Source organism: Lepisosteus platostomus, chromosome 6, assembly GCF_059453375.1.
Source record: "Lepisosteus platostomus isolate fLepPlt1 chromosome 6, fLepPlt1.hap1, whole genome shotgun sequence".
In the NCBI taxonomy this organism is placed as follows: Eukaryota; Metazoa; Chordata; class Actinopteri; order Semionotiformes; family Lepisosteidae; genus Lepisosteus; species Lepisosteus platostomus.
The window spans coordinates 42,917,327-42,936,742 of NC_142616.1; the positions used below are offsets into that span (position 1 = coordinate 42,917,327).

The window sequence follows — 19,416 nt, forward strand, 5'->3', positions numbered from 1 at the left end:
GAACTGCCTCTCTTTGGTGAGGCGTGTGATGTTAGCTGGTATTGATGATGTTGCTACTTGCAACTGCTTTTCCAGGTTTGCGTTGGTCAGTCTGGAGCGCGGTCGATCAAACAGCCACTTGCTATCATTGAGTTCCCTGACAGGTTTTCCCTTCACCTCCATGAACTGCTTGACTTCATCCCGCAGTTCGTAAAACACAGTGTGTTAACACTTTCACAACGTATACACTCCCAAACTGCCTGGCACTGACTGTCCTCTGAGTCACCGCAAGACAGGCAGACGGGCCGCGGGCAGCTGACGAGAAGCATGCGTGTCTGTCCCGTCATGTTATCATGATATCACATTAAAAAATTTCATATTAGTCGATATCGATAATTATCCCGATAAATGTCAAATCATTATTTCTTTCAAGTTTAAAGGCAGATTTCTTCTCCTGAGTGAAAGTTGAAGAAACCAGACAGTTAATTGGTAAATTAAACAACTCTTTATTTTAAGAACACAACACTTGCCAAACAGCAGAAACATTAAACAAATCTGTTAGCTGCCTGGTCTGCAACACACACGCGCACTCACGCAGTATTTTGTGTGCATGCGCAAACATGCAAACAGAAACATATATATCGAACTTTTGTTAAAATTATATAGAGGAAAATTATATCGCCGTAATTATCGTTATCGAATTATCGCCCATCTCTACGCCTGCGGTTGCCTTGGCAGGGCCAGACCAAGTGACGTTCCCCACCCCTGCATTAGACGGAGCAAATGGAAACCTCTCTGCATGTCATAGATTGGCTTGTGCATCACATGGGGCCTGATGGACACAGCCATGACATACCATGGGCATGGAAGTAGTGTGGGGAAAAGAGATCTTTCCTGTATTTAGGGTTTTATTTTTGTTCTGTAGGGCTGGTTCAGATTTCATCATTGGAAACACATAAATTGGAAAACCTACATCTTAATAGCGGAAATGGGGCAAATGACGTTTCCTCAGGGCTGTGGCCCTTCTGCACACTGTTTGCAGAGGTCTCTACCTCAGTGTTCCTGTTGCTGCAGATCGCCTTTGCGCTACGAGTATGACCATGTCATTTTTAATTAAGTAATTAAGTCATTTTTACCAGCCCTGTGTCACAGTCAGACCCTGTAAGTCCACAGAGGGAGAAGCTGAGAGAGATGTGGAATGGCCTACATCGGAGGCAGTTCTGCTGCAAGATTTATGACCACGTCCTGCCTGTTGTAGACTAAGGAAAGGACATGACTTTTCTGTGCTTGGCGTGCTTTCAGGGACAGAAGATTCATATCATATTTAGAGTTGAGGTTTATGTAGAAAAGCTACTGATAAAGAGGAAATGTATAAATACAGTTCCAAATCTAGTTTATACGGCTAATACATCTAGCTTACAGAGGATATAAGTATGGTTCTATCTAATATACACAACTGTCTAAAGTCCTGAAATGGCTCTGATCAATGTGCAAGTGAGACTTAAGTGCTTCCTTGTTCAGGTTTTCGGTGGCCCCTGAATCTCTTAAAGTGTATGAATGAAAACCTGCTTTTCATGCAGGTAAGTACTAAAAATAAGATCATAGTTTACCATTGTCACTTCAGTACAGTAAATATTAATGCATTATTGTTATCCGCCTTAATTATTTGATTGGATGAGCTTGACATGACCTGCAGAACATTGCAAAGCACTGAGAGTACTAATCTGCAGTGTGGCTTCTTCTGTGTGGGTGGAGAGTAGGCTGGTAAGGAGCTCTGTGAATTGAGGTTTTCACGGAGAGTGTGCATATCTGTTACAAAGAAAATCTGAAATTCGTCTTTATTTGTCCGTTTTTTTTCTAAACCATTGCTTTCTAACAGAGCATACTAGATGCCATTTCAGATTTGTGTAAGCTACTGTGAACAGTGTCTACAATACTTTTTTTTTTCTTTAACATTAACATCCTGGGCTTCTAAGTAATTTCTGTCTTATGGTTCTTGTGGTAGGTTAGCGTGCGAAACCGGTTTCAAATTTGAAACGCTCAAATTTTATCTCCTTGTTTGTTAACACTGTAGTTCTCAGTCTTGATTCGGAAGACTTGTTCCACTTCTCTTTGTCTTTTTAATCTCTCTTTTTCCATGTGTCTTCAGGGGCTGTCAGTGCTTGTGTCTGTGTAGCCATGGCAACATGGGAGTTCTCCCCCCCCCCCCCCCCAATAAAGGCCTGTTGTGCCTCTCACCATCTCCCTCAAAAAAGAGCACATTTCAGACTGCGGAGAAATATGTGAAATATTCTCTCAGGGATAGGGAGGGTTGTTCTGCAGCTGGCAGCCCTGGCTAACTGCAGTTGAGAGTAACCTCCGACCTGTAAATGGTTGTCTGAGCTACAGTTACTCTGTGTGTGGAGTGCAGGGCAGTGCTTTTTCTTCCTCCAGAGAGCTGTGAACAGAGGGTCTCGGCTGGAGCAAAACCCTGCTCTCTGAATCTGCTGCCTTTCCGTGTTGCCTGCCTATCACTGACGAGTAAAAATAACTACTTCTTTACCTCAGATGCTGAAGAGGTTAACAGAAAGAGGATTACGTGAAAGAGCAGAGCTCTGCGATCATCCATTTGTGAGCCAGGCTGTTCTTGTTGTCCATGAATGCAGTGCAAAAGTACCCAACTTTCTCGAAAATATCAAATGATACACTCATTTTGTATTTTTGCTTTTTGTCAGACTGGCGTGAATCCTGTTTTTTAGGCCACATCTATGCAAGAGTGATTATCCACTTGCTGATGTAGAGAATGAGAAGAGTATCTTTGAGGAGAAATGTAGGCTAATCTCTGACGCACAGAACACCTCTCCCTAGGACATAGACCGGAAGACTGCTTTTCATCTCAAGCAACACTCATTTTTCCCTTTTCCCTCTGTAGGTGCATTGATGCTTTGTCATTCATGCTTATTAACTGCTTCTGTCTGAAACCCTTTGTGCACATGGTGAAAAGGAACAGTCTCTCCCCTTATTAGATGCGTTTTCCCCGAGTGTACAGATAGTAGTAGCCCTCATTATGAAACTCAGCTGGCCTTTTGCCGGCTGAAATGACTTTCGTCGCCTCATAAGGAGCAGGAAGTTTTACTGTAAGGTTTGTGTGGCACAGCTGAAGCGTGCTGTGCCGTCGGAATCGTGTTTTTTTTCCATTTGTCTTGGCGGAATAAGACAGCGTAATTCTGCTGCAATTTAACAGCATTTAGTTAAATTAGTTTTAAGACTCGGAAAAACTTTCAGTAGTGGACCATGGCATGCTGATCACGTGGACACCACCCCCTACTCCATCCCCTGATGCGAGTATGTGGCAGAATGAGATGCACTGCAGCGTGTTCCTCTCCGTGTCTGTGTGTGCCTGTGATGTGCTGCTGATAAGCATGGAGAGAGCTGTAATCCCACTATTGGTGTGAACAGTGCCTGTGTGTTTTGCAGTGTGGAGGGGGGGCGGGGGTGAGAAGCACAGGAGTAGAAAACAAGGGAGTTCTTGTAGTGGTTAGTTTGCCGCTGGGGAGCTGAAAGGTCAGGAGCCCCAGGATTCTTGCTTTTAACGGGCGGAAAATCCTTTGTCTTGTAATTGTTTATTGAGCAAGGTTCTAAATCACGTTATCGTTTCTCAGACTTGTGGGCGAATGTTTTTTCTTTTTAATGGCTTCAGGAAGGAGGGTGATGGGGGGTCATACTGTTACTGTAGTGGGGACTTCAGGATTAGCCACTTTTTCCATTGTTGCCTCGTTCGAATCCAGCTGCTTTTTGGAAATCCCCTTAGAGAGCTTTTTTTTCTTCCCCCCTTTTAACATCTGCTCGCGTACTGGTTTTGTTGACCTTTTTCGATGATGTGCTCGTTTGTTGGAGCTTAGGTGGCCTTGGCAGATTTGCAGGCCTTCGGCGTGGAAGGGGAGGAATTTATGCCCGCAGGAGCACAGCCGCTCTCCCACGCACCCACTGGCTCAGTGCAGTGGAGGAGAGCTGTGCTGCGGGTGAGAGCTCCCATGCCGGTAGCTGCCCCGCTCCCACCAGGCTCCATTCAGCATGGAGGGGGCCAGGAAAGGAGCCAGAGAGCCTCGGAGAATGGAGGAAGGCTGAGAGAATAGGGCAAGAGAGGCTCGGAGAGAGAGACAGGCAGGGAGCCTGGGATCTCCTGCTGGGTGCCATTCTGCACGGGGAGCTGGTGGGGTGGGGGCTGTTTCATTCACACCTATTGCAAGCCAACCCCCCCCATGCTGTAAACCGCAGGGCTCTTGTGTAGTTTAATCTCCTGCGCTGCTCTTCCTTTTTGTCAAGCCCACCGCCACCCGGGGGCTCCAGCGCTGACCAAGCATGGGCCAAGGCGACCAGAACTCACCGCATTGAGTGGGGGGGATGCATCCTGCACAAAAGGAGAGATCCTATGCAAATTTCTGAGACAAAAGAGTCAAAGCCACATCTTTCTACATCTTGGAAGAAAGAGAAATTAATGCCAGATGAAAACAAGCCTCTCAATGTTAGAAACGCACGCAGGGAAGGATCGGGGTGTGAGGGAGAGGGTGCAGACTTGAACCAATGAAGGGGAAGAAGGCCGAGAGGGGAGGGGGAGAGAACGCAATTAACACTTTCAGCTGAAAGAGAGAGGCTGTGGAAATTAGGGCTGCGGTGCTTGTGACTCATTAAGAACAATAAAGGTTTGGGTCTGTGGTTCTTGTACTTCATAAGTATAAAGAAGTAGGTCTAAGAAACATAGACCTACTTTCTTCTCTTTCTTCTCTTTTTTCTCTTTCTTCTTTTTTTCAGCATGGAATAAACCTATTACTTGTTCCTTTGCAGCCTACGCATCCTGACGCAGCTACCCACCTGAACTAAGAAACGTAGAGCCACACTAACAGCAGTGATTGTCGTATTTCCAAGTGCTGGTATATAATACTTATTAGGAACAAGTAATAGGTTTATTCCATGCTGAAAAGAGAAGAAAGAAAACGTAATGTTTCATCTGTGGAGCCTTCTTGGGGTGTTATAATACTTATTATTTTACTAAGTGGTGTATTATTGCTTGTTTGTCCAAATTTGTGCTGTGTCTAGTTACATAAAATCTTTGTGATTAGGTATAAAATAATAATAATAATTGCTTATACTTATATAGCGCTTTTCTGAACACTCCACTCAAAGCACTTTACAGGTAATGGGGACTCCCCTCCACCACCACCAATGTGCAGCATCCACCTGGATGATGCGACGGCAGCCATAGTGCACCAGAATGCTCACCACACATCAGCTATCATTGGGGAGGAGTGCAGAGTAATGTAGCCAATTCATAGATGGGGATTATTAGGAGGCCATGATTGGTAAGGGCCAATGGGAAATTTGGCCAGGACGCCAGGGTTACACCACTACTCTTTTCGAGATTTTTAATGACCACCGAAGAACGGTGCCTGTTTACAGTATAGTGTCCCCGTCACTATACTGGGGCATTAGGACCCACATGGACCACAGGGTGAGCGCCCCCTGCTGGCCCCACTAACACCTCTTCCAGCAGCAACCTTTTTCCCAGGAGGTCTCCCATCCAGGTACTGACCAGGCTCACACCTGCTTAGCTTCAGTGGGTTACCAGTTGTGAGTTGCAGGGTGATATGGCTGCTGGAAATGGGCCCCCTATGCATTTATTTCCTGAGCGATGGTGGTGCTTATAAGCAAATAATAAAAACCATGCTGTCGTCATTCCAGAGCATCAAGATAGAAATGCTTTGCAGAGCTTGAGTTCCTCAGACTAAATCCAGTTCTTAATGAAAAGCTCCTTCCTGTCTGTGTATAAGCCCTGGAGGCCCTTCTCTGATGCCCTGGGAAGCAGTGTGGGAGTCACAAAGCCACAACAGAGTCCCAGGCGCACTGCGCAGTTCTGGGAAACGTTACAACCCTGGTTTTCATATGGTATGTGTAATCTGTGAGAAGAATCTTGTTTATAGCAGAAATGATCAGAAGTCTTTAAATATCCCTCTTGGTTAAGTCACATTAATCAAGGTTTAGACTAATTCCGAAAATTAAAAAGGTTTTTTCAATTAATTCCTTTGGGAGAATAATTCTGATTGAGAGACTTCATTGACCCAAAGCACCCAAACTTTGTCTGCATTGCAAATAACATGATCATACAGTTTACTTTTGTTTGTTTTCTCACACTAACTCCTGCCATTAATGAAACACAGATAGGAGTTAGGAGACAGCTCTGTCTTTTGTGAGGTTGAAAAATATTTTGATCAGTTTTTGAATGTTTTAAATAGGCCTGAAATTTTGAATACTTGTGTTGATGTTATTTGCTGCCACGTCTACAGAAACAAAGTTTAGGAGTTCATGATTTTTAGTTCATAATCATTTGATATCTGTTTACCTATACTCACTTCTTCAACGTTTTGTGAATCAAAATTTTAAAATCCAATTTTAAATTGCATTTACACTCTTACTTACATGAAAATGATTGAATTATACATGTATTTCATGCTGGCACCATGTTACCAGGACTCGGTGATTCTCGGCTTCCTCAGTCTGAACAATCTATTGTGTTGTCATCGTCTCGGGGTTAGATCATAAAAGTGATTGATACTTTATCAAGGTAAATATTTTTAAAATGCTTTTTAAAATTCTTCTTTGCATGCAAAACATAAAATGTGATATGGTAAAAAATGTAAAAATGTCACAGGTTTTCTGTTAATTCAGCGTAAAAATGTTAATATAATATTATTTCTTGACAGCTGTTTTCCTTTAACTTTTCGGTAGGTAGAAATGCTGTTTATAAGGTCCTTAAGCTCAGTGGTGGTTCTAAATACAGTACAGATACTTTATGTGCTTTGATCACTAGACATGAAACAACTTTTCTCCATCTTACGGTTTCTATCCCTACTATTTTCCGTTATTGTTACGGGGAAAAATTTCCCTATATAAGTTGTTATGCTACAAGAAGCCCATTTTTTGGTACCTTAGCTTGGTGTTTATTGGGGACCTCTTGTATGTCAGTATAATTATTGTGCTTTTTATCACAGAAGATCTCAGAATGCTTCATGATTTTTTTTTAATATGCTAAAAGCTACATATTTAGACTTTTTTTGTTGTTCTTGGGCGAAACAATAGCTCAGTTGTCATATTTACAATCTGATACCTAAGGAATGAAAGGAGACTTATTCCAATCGTTGTGCATCTGGGTTTTTAGGTACCCTTGCCAACTTGTGTTCTGCTGTTTTCTGTGACAGATCAGAGCCTGATGCTAAAGCCCTGGGCTTTATAGTACTGCCCTGATGGACGTGCTGAGATTTAGCCACATCGTTCAGGCTTTTCCAGCTTCTTTGCTGGCTGGCAATAACCCATTCCTGCCACACTTGCTAGCTGGTGAGTAAGCCTGGCTCTAAAGTGCCCTTTCAGTGTGTGCTCATGTCTGCCAAAGTCACACAAGGGCAAAAGCTGGTCTTCGTGAAAATCTATTTCTGTGGTTTACGAACATGTTAATATATTATTCAAGTACCATTAGATTTTGATTTCTGGCTCTTCTGCTCGTCCGTGATGATGAACAACTTGTGTCTGTGGTTGTTCTGTATTATATATTAATAAGTACCTGCAGACTCATTTATTTTTTGTGCAGTTATGACATTGGTAGAAGAAGACAAGCGGAGTCTTATTTTCCTATTTTCAAATTCCTCCCCAATCAGCCAGTCTTCTTTATCCGAAGCAGGCACGTCTTTCTGTTTGTTTGTTATGCAGGAATACATGAAATCAGATTTTTAATTAACGGAGTTTTGTTTGGCTGTGCCGTTTGAGGGCACAGATGTTTGCCCTTTATTTCCTCTTTCTGAGTTTAGAAGTTGGCGGAAAGGCTTGGCAGGCCGCAGAATTTTGTTAGTACATTTATTAGTTGTATTTCAGCTTTGATGTCTCTAAAGCCAGTTTTTTTTAGTCTGCTGGGTTCAATTTTATAGGGCATGTGTCCACCCACCCCCCACCCCCCCCCAAACCCCACCAGTCCAAACTAAAATGTCTTCACTGCTGGTCCCTTCCCAGAAAATACACATGACATGTTGATGTTATTTCGTGCCACTTTTAATCAGAAAAATTGTGGATGAGTTCATGATTTTACTTCAGAATCATTTTTTGAGTAACAAAGTCAAAATCCCCTGCTCTTACAATAAGTTAAAAATGGTTGGATTCTGTTTCATACTGGTGCCATCTTACCATCTCTTCTTGGTCTTGTCTTCCTCACTTGTGTATGAATATGCAACATCAACCAGTCAAACACAACTTGTCATTGTTTCAGGGTCAGATCCTTAAAATGATTGAATCGGAAAAGACTTGTTTTATTCGTTAATAAATTAATGAAAGATTTTTTAATTATTTAGATCTGTTCTGTATTAAGAAGTCATATCACTCTGCAACTCACAACTGGCAACCCACTGAAGCTCAGCATGTGTGAGCCTGGTCAGTACCTGGATGGGAGACCCCCTGGGAAAAACTAAGGTTGCTGCTAATGGGGCCAGCAGGGGGCGCTCACCCTGCGGTCCATGTGGGTCCTAATGCCCCAGTATTGTGACGAGGACACTATACTGTAAACGGGCGCCGTCCTTCGGATGAGACGTAAAAATGAGGTCCTGACACTCTGTGGTAATTAAAAATCCCAGGGCATTTCTTGAAAAGAGTAGGGGTGTAACCCCGGCGTCCTGGCCAAATTTCCCATTGACCTTTACCAATCATGGCCTCCTAATAATCCCCATCTATAAATTGGCTTCATTACTCTGCTCTCCTCTCCACTCATAGCTGATGTGTGGTGAGCGTTCTGGTGCACTATAGCTGCTGTCGCATCATCAAGGTGGATGCTGCACATTGGTGGTGGTGGAGGGGATCCCCATTACGTGTAAAGCGCTTTGAGTGGAGTGTTCAGAAAAGCGCCATATAAGTGTAAGCAATTATTATTATTAATATTATTATTTAAAAAATCTGGTCTTTTGTACTGATGTTTCTAAGTGTCCAGGCCCATGGATCCTTTCATGAGGGTTGTGAAGCAGTTGTTATTGCTGAGGGGGGAACTTCTGAGTCGTCTCAAAAAAAAAAAAAATTCAGTGACTCCTTTCTAGCCACTGCAGATAATTACCCTGGATTTATACAATATCATTTTCCAAGTGCTCCATTTGTGCAGTTGTTATTCAGCTCTCTTCTCTCGGTCTTAAATCTTTTGCCCCTAGGGTCGAGGGGTTGCCCCCACCTCTTTTTCTCTCTACTGGGGCTGGAGACTGCAGCTGAGCTTCTCAGGCTCGTTCTGATTTAAGCAGAGGCTTCATTAATCCCTCTTATTAATTAAATTCCAGACTTCGGGGCTTGAATTTCAGCGCAGAATTGTACAAATTTCAAGCTGCTCCCACAGATTCGTCACACGCTCTTCAAGAAGGTCTAATGTCCAAGAGAAAGTGTGGTAAAAGCTAAAGAAAACGCTGCAGTTGCCAGCAAGGGGCTGCGAGGAATTTCCTTGCCCTGGGAGTGGTTTGCCTTAACCATGGGGTGGGGGGTGCAGGGAGCCCAGTGTTTCATTTGTATGTAATGTGATCAGAAGAGAGATTTAGGATGTGTAAATTCCAGCTAATCGATCTACAGTAAAGGCTGTAAACTAAAAGTAAATGTGCTGACACAGTAAAGAAGACACCAGAAACAGACCTACAGTTGAAATATCAAGTCATATCCAAGGATGAGATCCTGGAGTCTCATCATTCTGTCTGCCCGACCAAAGCCAAAACAATTGTTGCCGTTTCAGGTATTTCTGTAATGTCATAGGAAATTTGAGTTGATTCAGTCACATCATATATTGACAACCGGATTTTATAAGAGAATTACACTCTTTAATATAAGCCCCCTGTAATGTTATTTATTGTTGTATACATAAAAATAAAGAGGCTTTCTGTATCCACATGGGATAAGCTGTTACTTATTCCTTTTCATTTGCTTTCCCAATTATTCTTGTATATACAGTGTTTTCGTGACATGCTACAAACAAGAGAAAGCTACTCAATCCATCTAGCCCATTGGGTAGTTAATAGCTAACTAATCCAAGATAGGGTGTCAGCTTCAACAACATGGCTGGAGGGCTTGTTCCATTCTCTCACAGCCCTTTGGGTAAAGAAGTACCTCCTGTTCTTGGTTTTAAATGGATTTTGCCTTAGTTTGCATTTGTGTTATTTCATGTGTGTTTGACTGCTTATTCTGAAGAAGTCTGCTGGGATGAATTTGAGGATTTGACATATTTTAAGTGCTGTCTTAACTGGTATCTTTGGACCTTTATCTTTAATCTAAAATGCTGTGTGGTGTTAAAAATACTGCAGATTTGCCACCCCCAAAAAGTAATTGAAAATTTGTCATACCTTATATTACTGCTGGTCCTTCACAGAAACTAGGAAAAAATGGAAATGGAAGATGGAAGAGATTTGTCTCTCCCAAAAAACATATTATACCTTTACCTAAAAGAGTGATTTTTCTGATTCATATCGATATTCATCCACATTTCAATTGTTAAAGGTAGTCTCAGCTCTGAGAACAGACTGAAATCTGAGTTCCGACATCACCGAACAACTACAGTTTGAGCAGACTGATTAATTGATATTTCAGGACTACTCTCTTCTAGAGAGGTTTGATTTCAGCAGAGCTACCAAACACCCGGGATAGAAGACCAACCAGGAAATGGTTGCTCCTGGGACATACAGTATGACAGGGCTATGAAAACTATTACTTTTGCTTTGATTGTCATAAGCCTTTAATCTAGGTTCTTTAATTCATGGGAGCAATACTGTAAGAGACAGTAACTAATTAAAAATTAATACTTAAAAGGAATGGTTAAAAGCAAGCCGCTAATTAAAATGTGTGCTGTCCTTTCACATCGGTATAAGATGGATGCTATTGTTAGCTAAGGTTACTGCTAATAAAATACAATTTAAAAAGATCCATTTAAAATCATGGACCAAGCAACAGAGGCGGGTGCCCAGCGCAGAGAAAAGGAAACGGCCAGACTGCGATTTAAGACTACATGCCATGTTTTTTTAAAGCCCATTAATCTTCAGGTCTTAATGAGCAACTAACGTTCTTCATTAAACTACGTTGGGTTTTTCCTGCTCTCCTTGCATCCTTGCGTTTGCACTGGGTTTGTAGTCAGAGCACCTCCAGCGAAGACAAAATTAGGGCCTAAACTAGGGTCAAACCTGCCAAATTAAATTGAAAAGTGAGCTGGCTATAAGCATTAAGGTTAGGAGTAGGCTGAATTCCAATCCGTGTGGTTTTTTGGGGGGTTTGACCTGAGGTCCAGTTACAGTACAAATACTGATGTGTACTGATGTGACAGTTACATTTCATTATCTGTAGTCACACCAGGAGACAAAAGACAGGATGAATCCTGGGATATTCATTTTATTATGGGAGACAAACTATATAAAACAGTAGTAAACAGTATGCAGGGATACATTTCTGGCTGTCTACATTATTTTAGGTCTGTATTCTATTTTGGAATCGTCAACAAAAGTGTATGAGTGAGGCATTGTACATGGATCAGTGCCTTTTTGTCTGCCCCCAGCACACCCTACCCGTTTATCCTCTCCTAAACAAGAGGGAAGAATTCCCTGGAAAACAACACTGAAATTCAAGTGGTGCTCGCTGAAACCTAAGCCGTTGGAAAAACCCAAACATCTGCAGTTGTTCCCCCAGTGTCCTGAACCGGTTGTCTGATCACAGATGTCACGTTTTGTTTGTTTTTTCTAAACCAGCAACGTGGTTGTCATGCCATTTCTCCAAAGCCCTGCTCCGCAGAAGTGAATCTAGCCCATTGTCTTCTCATTAAGGGCTTCCTTCCCCTACTTCCTTCACAACAGTGACACTGCTTCTGCTGGGTAATATCCATGAAAATGTTTTTATTCATGGTTAATGCAATTTTTGTTTAATTTTTCATTTTCATTCATTCATTTCGTAATCAATCTCTGCAACAGCACGCACACACTTAACTGTGGTCTGATGCTTCCAAACAGATCATGTGGTAACGTATCTGTTCAGAGCATAAGGATGGGTTTGATCAATCTGAAGGGTTGAATCCCGTTTGCCCCAGGTGGCTGATGGGGGTGGTAGATGCTTGGCTATATGCTTCTGGGGTGGGGTGTGAGTGTCCTATACTCATCCTTCTTTCTGCTGTCAACTCCAGACTCTGGCCAGGCACCTCTGGCATGGGTGTCCTCAGTTGGGGTTGTATTCAGCCGATTGAAATCTTCGCTCCCTCCTGCTTTTCACCCAGCCCGCACAGGACTCAGTCGCTCAAGTTGAGATGTGGTTTTGAAGTATTGTGAGCCTGGTACAACAGCAGGGCCCTGTTCTGGCCTCAGCATTGAGGGTATACAGGCAAGGCACCACCAAACAAAAGATCAGCCCAAGTTAAAGCAATATAAGACTGTGAGCATCTTGCAGGGTCTGATGCAGATGTTCATGTGGAAAGCTGATTATAAGAGGGAAGGGAAGTGGTGAGAGAATTGGGCAGTCCCACTATATTGGAGGACAATTTCACTTGGAAGTTGCAATTGGGGGACATTGAACACGTATGATGATAAATATTTTATTAGGTGGCAAAATTTGGATATTCTTTTATTACACCAGGCTTAAAAAGCAATGTTGAATTGGTCTTTCTCTGAACTGTTTCCTTAATAATGTATTCCTTGTTGTCCTCTCTAGGTGTGTGCTTTGCTGCAGATGGCCTTTGAAAAGCACTGAGGTAAGGCACTGTGCAAATTAAAGGCTTTAGTAAAGTACCAGTTTGTTAAAGTTAGGCGCAATGTGGCAGACAGTGAATGCACTTCAGTTGTGCCTGAAAGCGTTAATTTCTCATCTGCTGATTCTGACAGTTTGTGCTCCAGCAGACCCACATCAATATCCTCCAGCGCTGAAGTGAGTGTGAGAGATACATAGGCAGAAAGCCTCTAAAATGTGTCAAATATGAGGTCAAGCATAATTTAAATGAAGAAAACAGACTAATTTCCCCCTTACTGTTAGGTTTGGGAGCAATACAAACAAGGATCTGTGCATAATTAATATATATCGCACCAATTTTTTATTCAGGGTAAGGGAGTATTCATCTTCATGGGCTATCCTTTAAACCTATGAAAAACTTTGGTGATCCTATTAATAAGGATCTCTTTCCAGTGACAGACTGTCGATAGCCTGCCTCTGCAAGTTCAGCATGGGGAACCAGCAGGCTGCCAGGCATCGACTGCGTTTGAGTGACAGGGCAGCTCGAGACCACTGAACCTTTCCAACTGTGATATAAGTTTTTCGAAACCCCCAAATCATGTGATACCACTTCATAGTTTAGAAGTGAGCACTAAAGAAATAAAGGGGCAATAAAGAAGCCACTTTGTGAATCGGCAACCAAACATCTTGTATCTTCTACTACAATTTGACAGAACTCCAAGGACGAATCAAGACAAGGATTTGGGAGAGTGTGCCTGTACCCTATAGGGCTCTCGTTCTTCGTTGTTCTGCTAAAATAAAGTGTTAGCAGTTTTGCTACATTTTTAACAAGAAACCTGTGAAGCAAACGTTGATTGCACTTCAAGGAAAAATAAAACATGTTTAAGTAAATTGCCCTCCTCCAGCTCTCTCCCCGGTGGTGCTGGAGTTCTGATACTCTTCCGGTGAATTACTGGAATCCGTGTTCTCGGCGGGTGTGCCAGTGCTTGGACCTCAAACCCAGCTCCCCCTCCCCAGCCTGGGCTCAGTGAGTTACCCTGCAATGCAGCCTGGCACAGTCGCTATGCTAATGCACCACTTTAATTTGTGTTCATTTCGGAGAGATATTAATCTTCCTGCGCCCGGCAGGCATGGATCTGCGAGTAATGTTCAAATTAAAAATAAATGAAATTGCAGATCTGAAAAACAGGAATGGCAATTAATTCTGTTTATACTGGAAACTCAAAGAGGAAACAAACCTTTGTTTTCCTCCCCCCCCGTCACCCTCAAAGGATGTGCTGACAAGGCGGCCAGAACTAAGGGATACAGAGGGTGGTGGCGTTCCCTCATCTGAAGCGTGCCTTTTAGGACTGTGTTTGAAATGAAGTTGGGCTCCTCCGTGAGACGCGAGGGAGGCGGTGGATGAGAAAGCAAAAGAAAATGGATTTTGTAACGAGAACTGTTTCACCTTTAATGCATTTTGATATGTATCCTCTGTCACAAGCCGCGAGGCGACCTCTGTGATTCAGTTTTAGGTCATCTCTTCCACGCTGTCCTGTTTACTTGCAGCAAGCGTGTGTCTGGGAGAGAGAGGCGCGTGGCTGAGCTGTAGATCGGAAAGCTGTGGCACTGTCTTTGCGTCTTGGCCCTATTCTCTGGAGACCCTCCTCAAACAGCCCATATTGTATGGCAGGACACAAACATGAGTCTGTGTTGTTCACCCCCCTCCTTGAGATAGACTGTTTATGTCCATCTGTCCCCGGTAGCTAATTACGTAAAGAGCTGAATTTCTCCCTTGGTACTGCCTATTTAAAGCCAGCCCAAACATCCCTACTGATAAAGTAATCAGCTATATTGATGCAGTTGATTGGGCTGTGCTTGTAGCATTAATCTGTGTCCAGTTTGCCTCTGCCCCCTTGATAACAGTAATAATCTTTCTCGTGTTGTGGTGAGAGTGCTGTGCAGCTGGCTTGTTTGTGGCCAGCTGGTGTACTAATAACCAAGCTGCCCAGTGGTTCCAAGGAGAGGGAGTTGGGCTTACAGGGAGATGCCTGCCTTTTCTTGTTTTTCAGGGGGCATGGTAAACCTCTGATATTCATATTAGGAATGAGTATTGATCTGAGAACTAGTGTTTAGGATGGGGTTTAGCATGTTTTTTTTCCCCAGAGCTTTATCCAAAGAGAATTTTATGTCAAAAGTTGAAATATACCTATTTTTGGGGTTGTTCAATTAATCTCCCAACGTTCATTGATTAAAAGAGCAGCTTTGGCTGGTATACTCAGTAATGGATTGTCTGTGTGCAGTCCAGGGTGCCTATGGGTGCAAGCCAAACAGCACATGGTCTCCGAGAGATTCTCCATATTGCTTCAGTGTTGAGCGCGAGAGTGGTGGCTTCTTTTAGGAGTAGATGGGTCCTGTTTGCAGTGTCAGTTGCTTGATTGTACAGACCCTGCCATATTAAAATGGGATGCCTTGACCTACAAAGTGGAAGTGCGGCTCTATCCCAGCACCCAGTACACGATGTCAAGCTGTCACGGACAGCCCTATCTGGAGGCATGGGGTTTCGGTGTTCCCAACACTGCCAGAAGGCCAATTTTCACCACCTGAATGGAGAACAAATGAAGAAATCTGTTATATTGGGAATGATGAGAAATTGATTGTTGAACAGACGTTCTTGGCTGTAGTGAAAGAGTGAACCTGTCTATTACCGGCACATGGAGTTAGTTGTCTGCTTGGATTCTTCCCATGTTGCTCTCTAGAGTCAGACTGATGAAAGTGTGCACACATAAGGTTAACTGAGTTAACTGAGTCTGTGCCCTGGCTCTCTGGGCACTGCTGTAGAACATGGCTTAGCGTGAGTGTGTGTGGTGCACTGCTGTTTGGCGTAATGGGACAAACTAAATTTGTGTAATGATCTCAGGAGTCCTACTGTCCATGAAGATGAAATTGACCCTATTTTGATTAAAGTGAGAGTGAAGACTTGGAACTACTGATTTTTGGTGCCTCATCACTAATGAAGGAAGATCCGCAGGTGTCCAGTGAATACAAACAAACGTGCAGGCAGTAATAATTAGCTGATTGCGAGAGTGAGCAGAATTGTAATGTGGAGGCGGTAGTATCTTTCAGCTTGATGCTGATGGATTGTGTTGATTGTAAGGGGTCTGAGGGAGTGACCTCATTGCCTGTGTAAATTTATATCACTCTCATTTCTTTGGGGTGGTTGTGTAGTGAGAGGATAAATAAATGAACATGACGTGAACTTAAAACCTCCCTGTCATTTTGTGCGAGTAGGTACTTTTTAATTCGTTTGGGGAATTTACAGTCAGGAAGTGCCTGTGTGTTCAGCTTCAGTCTGGTGTGGAGCAGATGCCCTTGCCTAGGACAAAGGCTGATTCCGCAGTGCCACTCTTTTAGGGGGTCTTGGCTGGGATGTCGGTGAACATTTGTCAAAGTTGCTAAAAGCAGCCATCACATCATAACTGCCAATTAAATTCGCCCTGAAAGCAAGCGCTGGACCTGGCTGTAGTTCGCCAAGAGTCCTAGTGAAGGCCCTGGCACACTGTATTAACTCATAACCCTCTGACAGAGGAGACTCCCAGCAGTTTCCCTTAAAACCTCTTCAAAAGTTGCAAATAAAATTGGAACCTATTAAAAGGGCAGTATTTTTACCATAAGATTCTTTGCCGTTTTTTCCCCCATTTACAGTCACTGAAATGCGCTTCTAATGCGCTGAAATACCAAAGTTTCCTGTGCATGTTAAGTGGATTTTCAGCATTTTGTTCAACTGGCTGACGTGGATGAAGCAGTGTGCCAGGGTAATAAGGAGATTTAAATTCTGTGCATTTCCGGCACACATGAAAGCCTTTCTTGCGTTGTCAGTTGTGCTGCTTTATGAATTCAGATTCTGGTTTTATGTAATTTATCCCCCGATGAAGTAAACTAAACCAGCGTGTCGCCAATCCACGCATGAGCTGCACTGCCGAGTGCAGTGTTGCAGATTGACAGCAAGTGCTTTCTCTTGAATATGCAGCAGCTGCCCTTCAGCCCTTTGCATTTTTCGACGCAGCACTAATCATGGATAAAGTTCAACATGAGGAAGCACAGTTGTCTCGCATTGCAAGCGAAATAGCAGGAATGGCCCCGACAGGCGACGGCAAAGATGTGTGCTGCTTGAGGGTAGAAAAAAAAATTGTTACTTGTATCTCCTCTCCTTCAAATACAGGGAAGCTGGAAGATGTGGAATAACTCAGATCGCGCTGTGCTGTCCAGAATAAGAACAGAACAAGTCCTGGTGTTTTTTTTTTGTGCCATAATATGACAGAAGGAAAAGCCCAATCAAGTTAGCAACACTATCTGCCTCTTTGTTGGCTGGTGCTGTTTAGGTTGGGTGTGTTCATGCGTGTCCAGGAAACGCGCGATGGCTGGTTGGATTGGCTTGTAATCCAGTGTTTATTCAGTTTTCAGTAAAGGGTTGTATGGGATTTCAGAGGAGGAAGAAGAAGGAAGACGGGAAGATTTTTTTTTAAGTCCATTTCTGTAACGGGATCAGTCAGTTGAGAACAAATTCGCATTTAGACTGAATACATAGGAAGTAGCCGTTTTTACAGCGTGTGTACAGGGAGCAATCTGAGAGGAGTGCCTCACTCTGGGGTCCGACACCAGCACCATGTGTGGGATTCGACCTTGTGAACCTCTGGTCTGGAGTCCAAAGCCCTGACGACTACTCCAGATGCTTGGTTGCTTGTTCTCCCTAGATAAATCCTATTATTTTTTTGGCAGCAAGAATGGTAGGAATCTTGCTTTCTGCATTGAAAAGCACACTTACACATTTCTGTCTCCCTCTTTAATATAATTTAGTGGAGACCCCCGCTTAGACGACTTGGTGATGACAGACATCGCAAAATAGTGGGATTAAGACGCTTTCCCTCACTTTTTGCACCTCTGTTTAAAATATCAGAATTGCTCTTTATTATATGTTTCGTGTTGCTCCATCTTTATATCAGAGCTGCTTATTTTAAAGTGAGGAGGCCCTTCAGGGTTCATGTTGGCAGTACAGTAGCGTGTGTTCAGGAAGGTGATCTTTTGCTTTACAAGAGCCGGGTGGTTTGCTATCCTTACTGTCCGACACTTGCAGTACTCACTGACATTCCCTGTGATTTACCCTTCGGCTTCTTGACACTGGTCGAGCTTTTTCGTTTTGTCTAATTTTACTACTATCATCAAGTGAGAAACAGTAAGTTGTCATAGTTTGTATGTTTTCCCCATGTATGGAGCACTGTGAATTATTGTGTTAACCAACAAGGTTCAGCATAAAAAGATAATCTTATAGGCAACGGTGACGATAATGGAATATTTTCTCTGTGTGTACAACTTACGCAAAAGTGCATTTTGTATTCCGAATGTTAAGCCTGCCTTTTATAGATGATTCAGTGCTGAAAATAAGGAATCAAAACTAAGAAGCGGTTATTGAGAAACCCCCGTTTTTCCTGCTGACAAAATTGCTATTTCTGAAATACATCTGGATGAGCTCAAAAATATTTGAAAAACTGCTGGTTCAATATGGACAACGCAGTGAATAGCATTGTTACCTCTCAGTGTTGGGGCCCTGGTTTCAATTCCTGGGGTGCTATCTGTGTGGAGTTCCTTTTGTAGCTTTCCTCCAGGTTTTCCAGCTTCATCCCACACTACAAAGACAGCAGGTTAATAGGCCTCTGGGAAAATTAGCCCTGGTGAGAGTGTGTCTGTATGTTCTCTGCGATGAACTGGCATCCGGTTCAGGGTATCTTGCTATGCATACTGTTCCTTGTCAGGACCGAATCTGGCTCCCCAGTGACCCTGTATGGGATAAAGCAGTGAGAATATGGATGGATGGAATGTTCGATACTCTACAGATTTCTGATGGGAGGTTAGTTGGAACTCTGCCTGTAGGTCAGGCATCTGCTTCCCCAGTCCAAGAGAGCAGCAGTCCTTTTGAGTGTGGTAGGAGGCTTTAGTGTTCAACGCGCAGAGGTGTGGAAAGCATGAATGTTTACTTATCTTGATTCAACAACTTACAGATCTGCATTCAGAGCTATAAGGAAACCAGAGAACATTGTGCACCTGTCCTGGCACAGGGTTGCACACCTCAGGTTTAGACTAACATTGGTTTTCATGGAAGTCAGTCGTTTTCTTTCTCGTGGTTCTGAAAGATTGGCTCTTTTGTCATGCGGATTCTCAGAGTGGTGCCCTTCTTCAGTGTAGCGCAGGTCTGTGTAGAGGCTTTCCACCTTGGAGCTCCTAGACCAGAGAACTCCAGACATGGTCCTGGGGAGCCCCAATCCAGCAGGTGTTAAAGGTCACCAATAAACTGCCTATGTCTAAATATACAGAACATTTCCATTGTAAATAAAGTGGTGGTGTACTGAATTGAGTAATTTAGAGATAATTTAGGACAAAAATCTAAAGGAGAATTTAGGGCTAAAATCTACAGACTCTTTAGTCCTCCAGGTGAGTTCCCTTAATTGAGCAATTACCAGTTTGATGCACAGTGTGGCCAACAGCCATGTCACCCTGCAACTTACAATTGGCAGCCCACAGGTGTGAGCCTGGTCAGTACCTGGATGGGAGACCTCCTGGGAAAAACTAAGGTTGCTGCTGGAAGAGGTGTTAGTGAGGTCAGCAGGGGGCGCTCACCCTGCGGTCCATGTGGGTCCTAATGCCCCAGTATAGTGACGGGGACACTATACTGTA

At 43.2% G+C, this 19,416-nt stretch overlaps 1 protein-coding gene across 5 annotated transcripts in view; it reads left to right on the top strand.

Annotated features, from left to right (window-relative positions):
- The window catches only part of ndst2a (N-deacetylase/N-sulfotransferase (heparan glucosaminyl) 2a), a 134,202-nt gene that overhangs the window by 39,722 nt on the left and 75,064 nt on the right, over positions 1 to 19,416 (top strand). For 2 of the 5 annotated variants that reach the window (XM_088635930.1, XM_088635934.1), the window contains exon 3: positions 12,694 to 12,733. The exons of 2 other annotated variants lie outside the window; for them this stretch is intronic. The gene's annotated coding sequence lies outside the window, so the exon portion shown is untranslated. Of the gene's footprint in view, positions 1 to 12,693; positions 12,734 to 16,724; positions 16,864 to 19,416 lie in introns of those variants that run through there. One more of the 5 variants, XM_088635936.1, reaches the window with a different exon arrangement.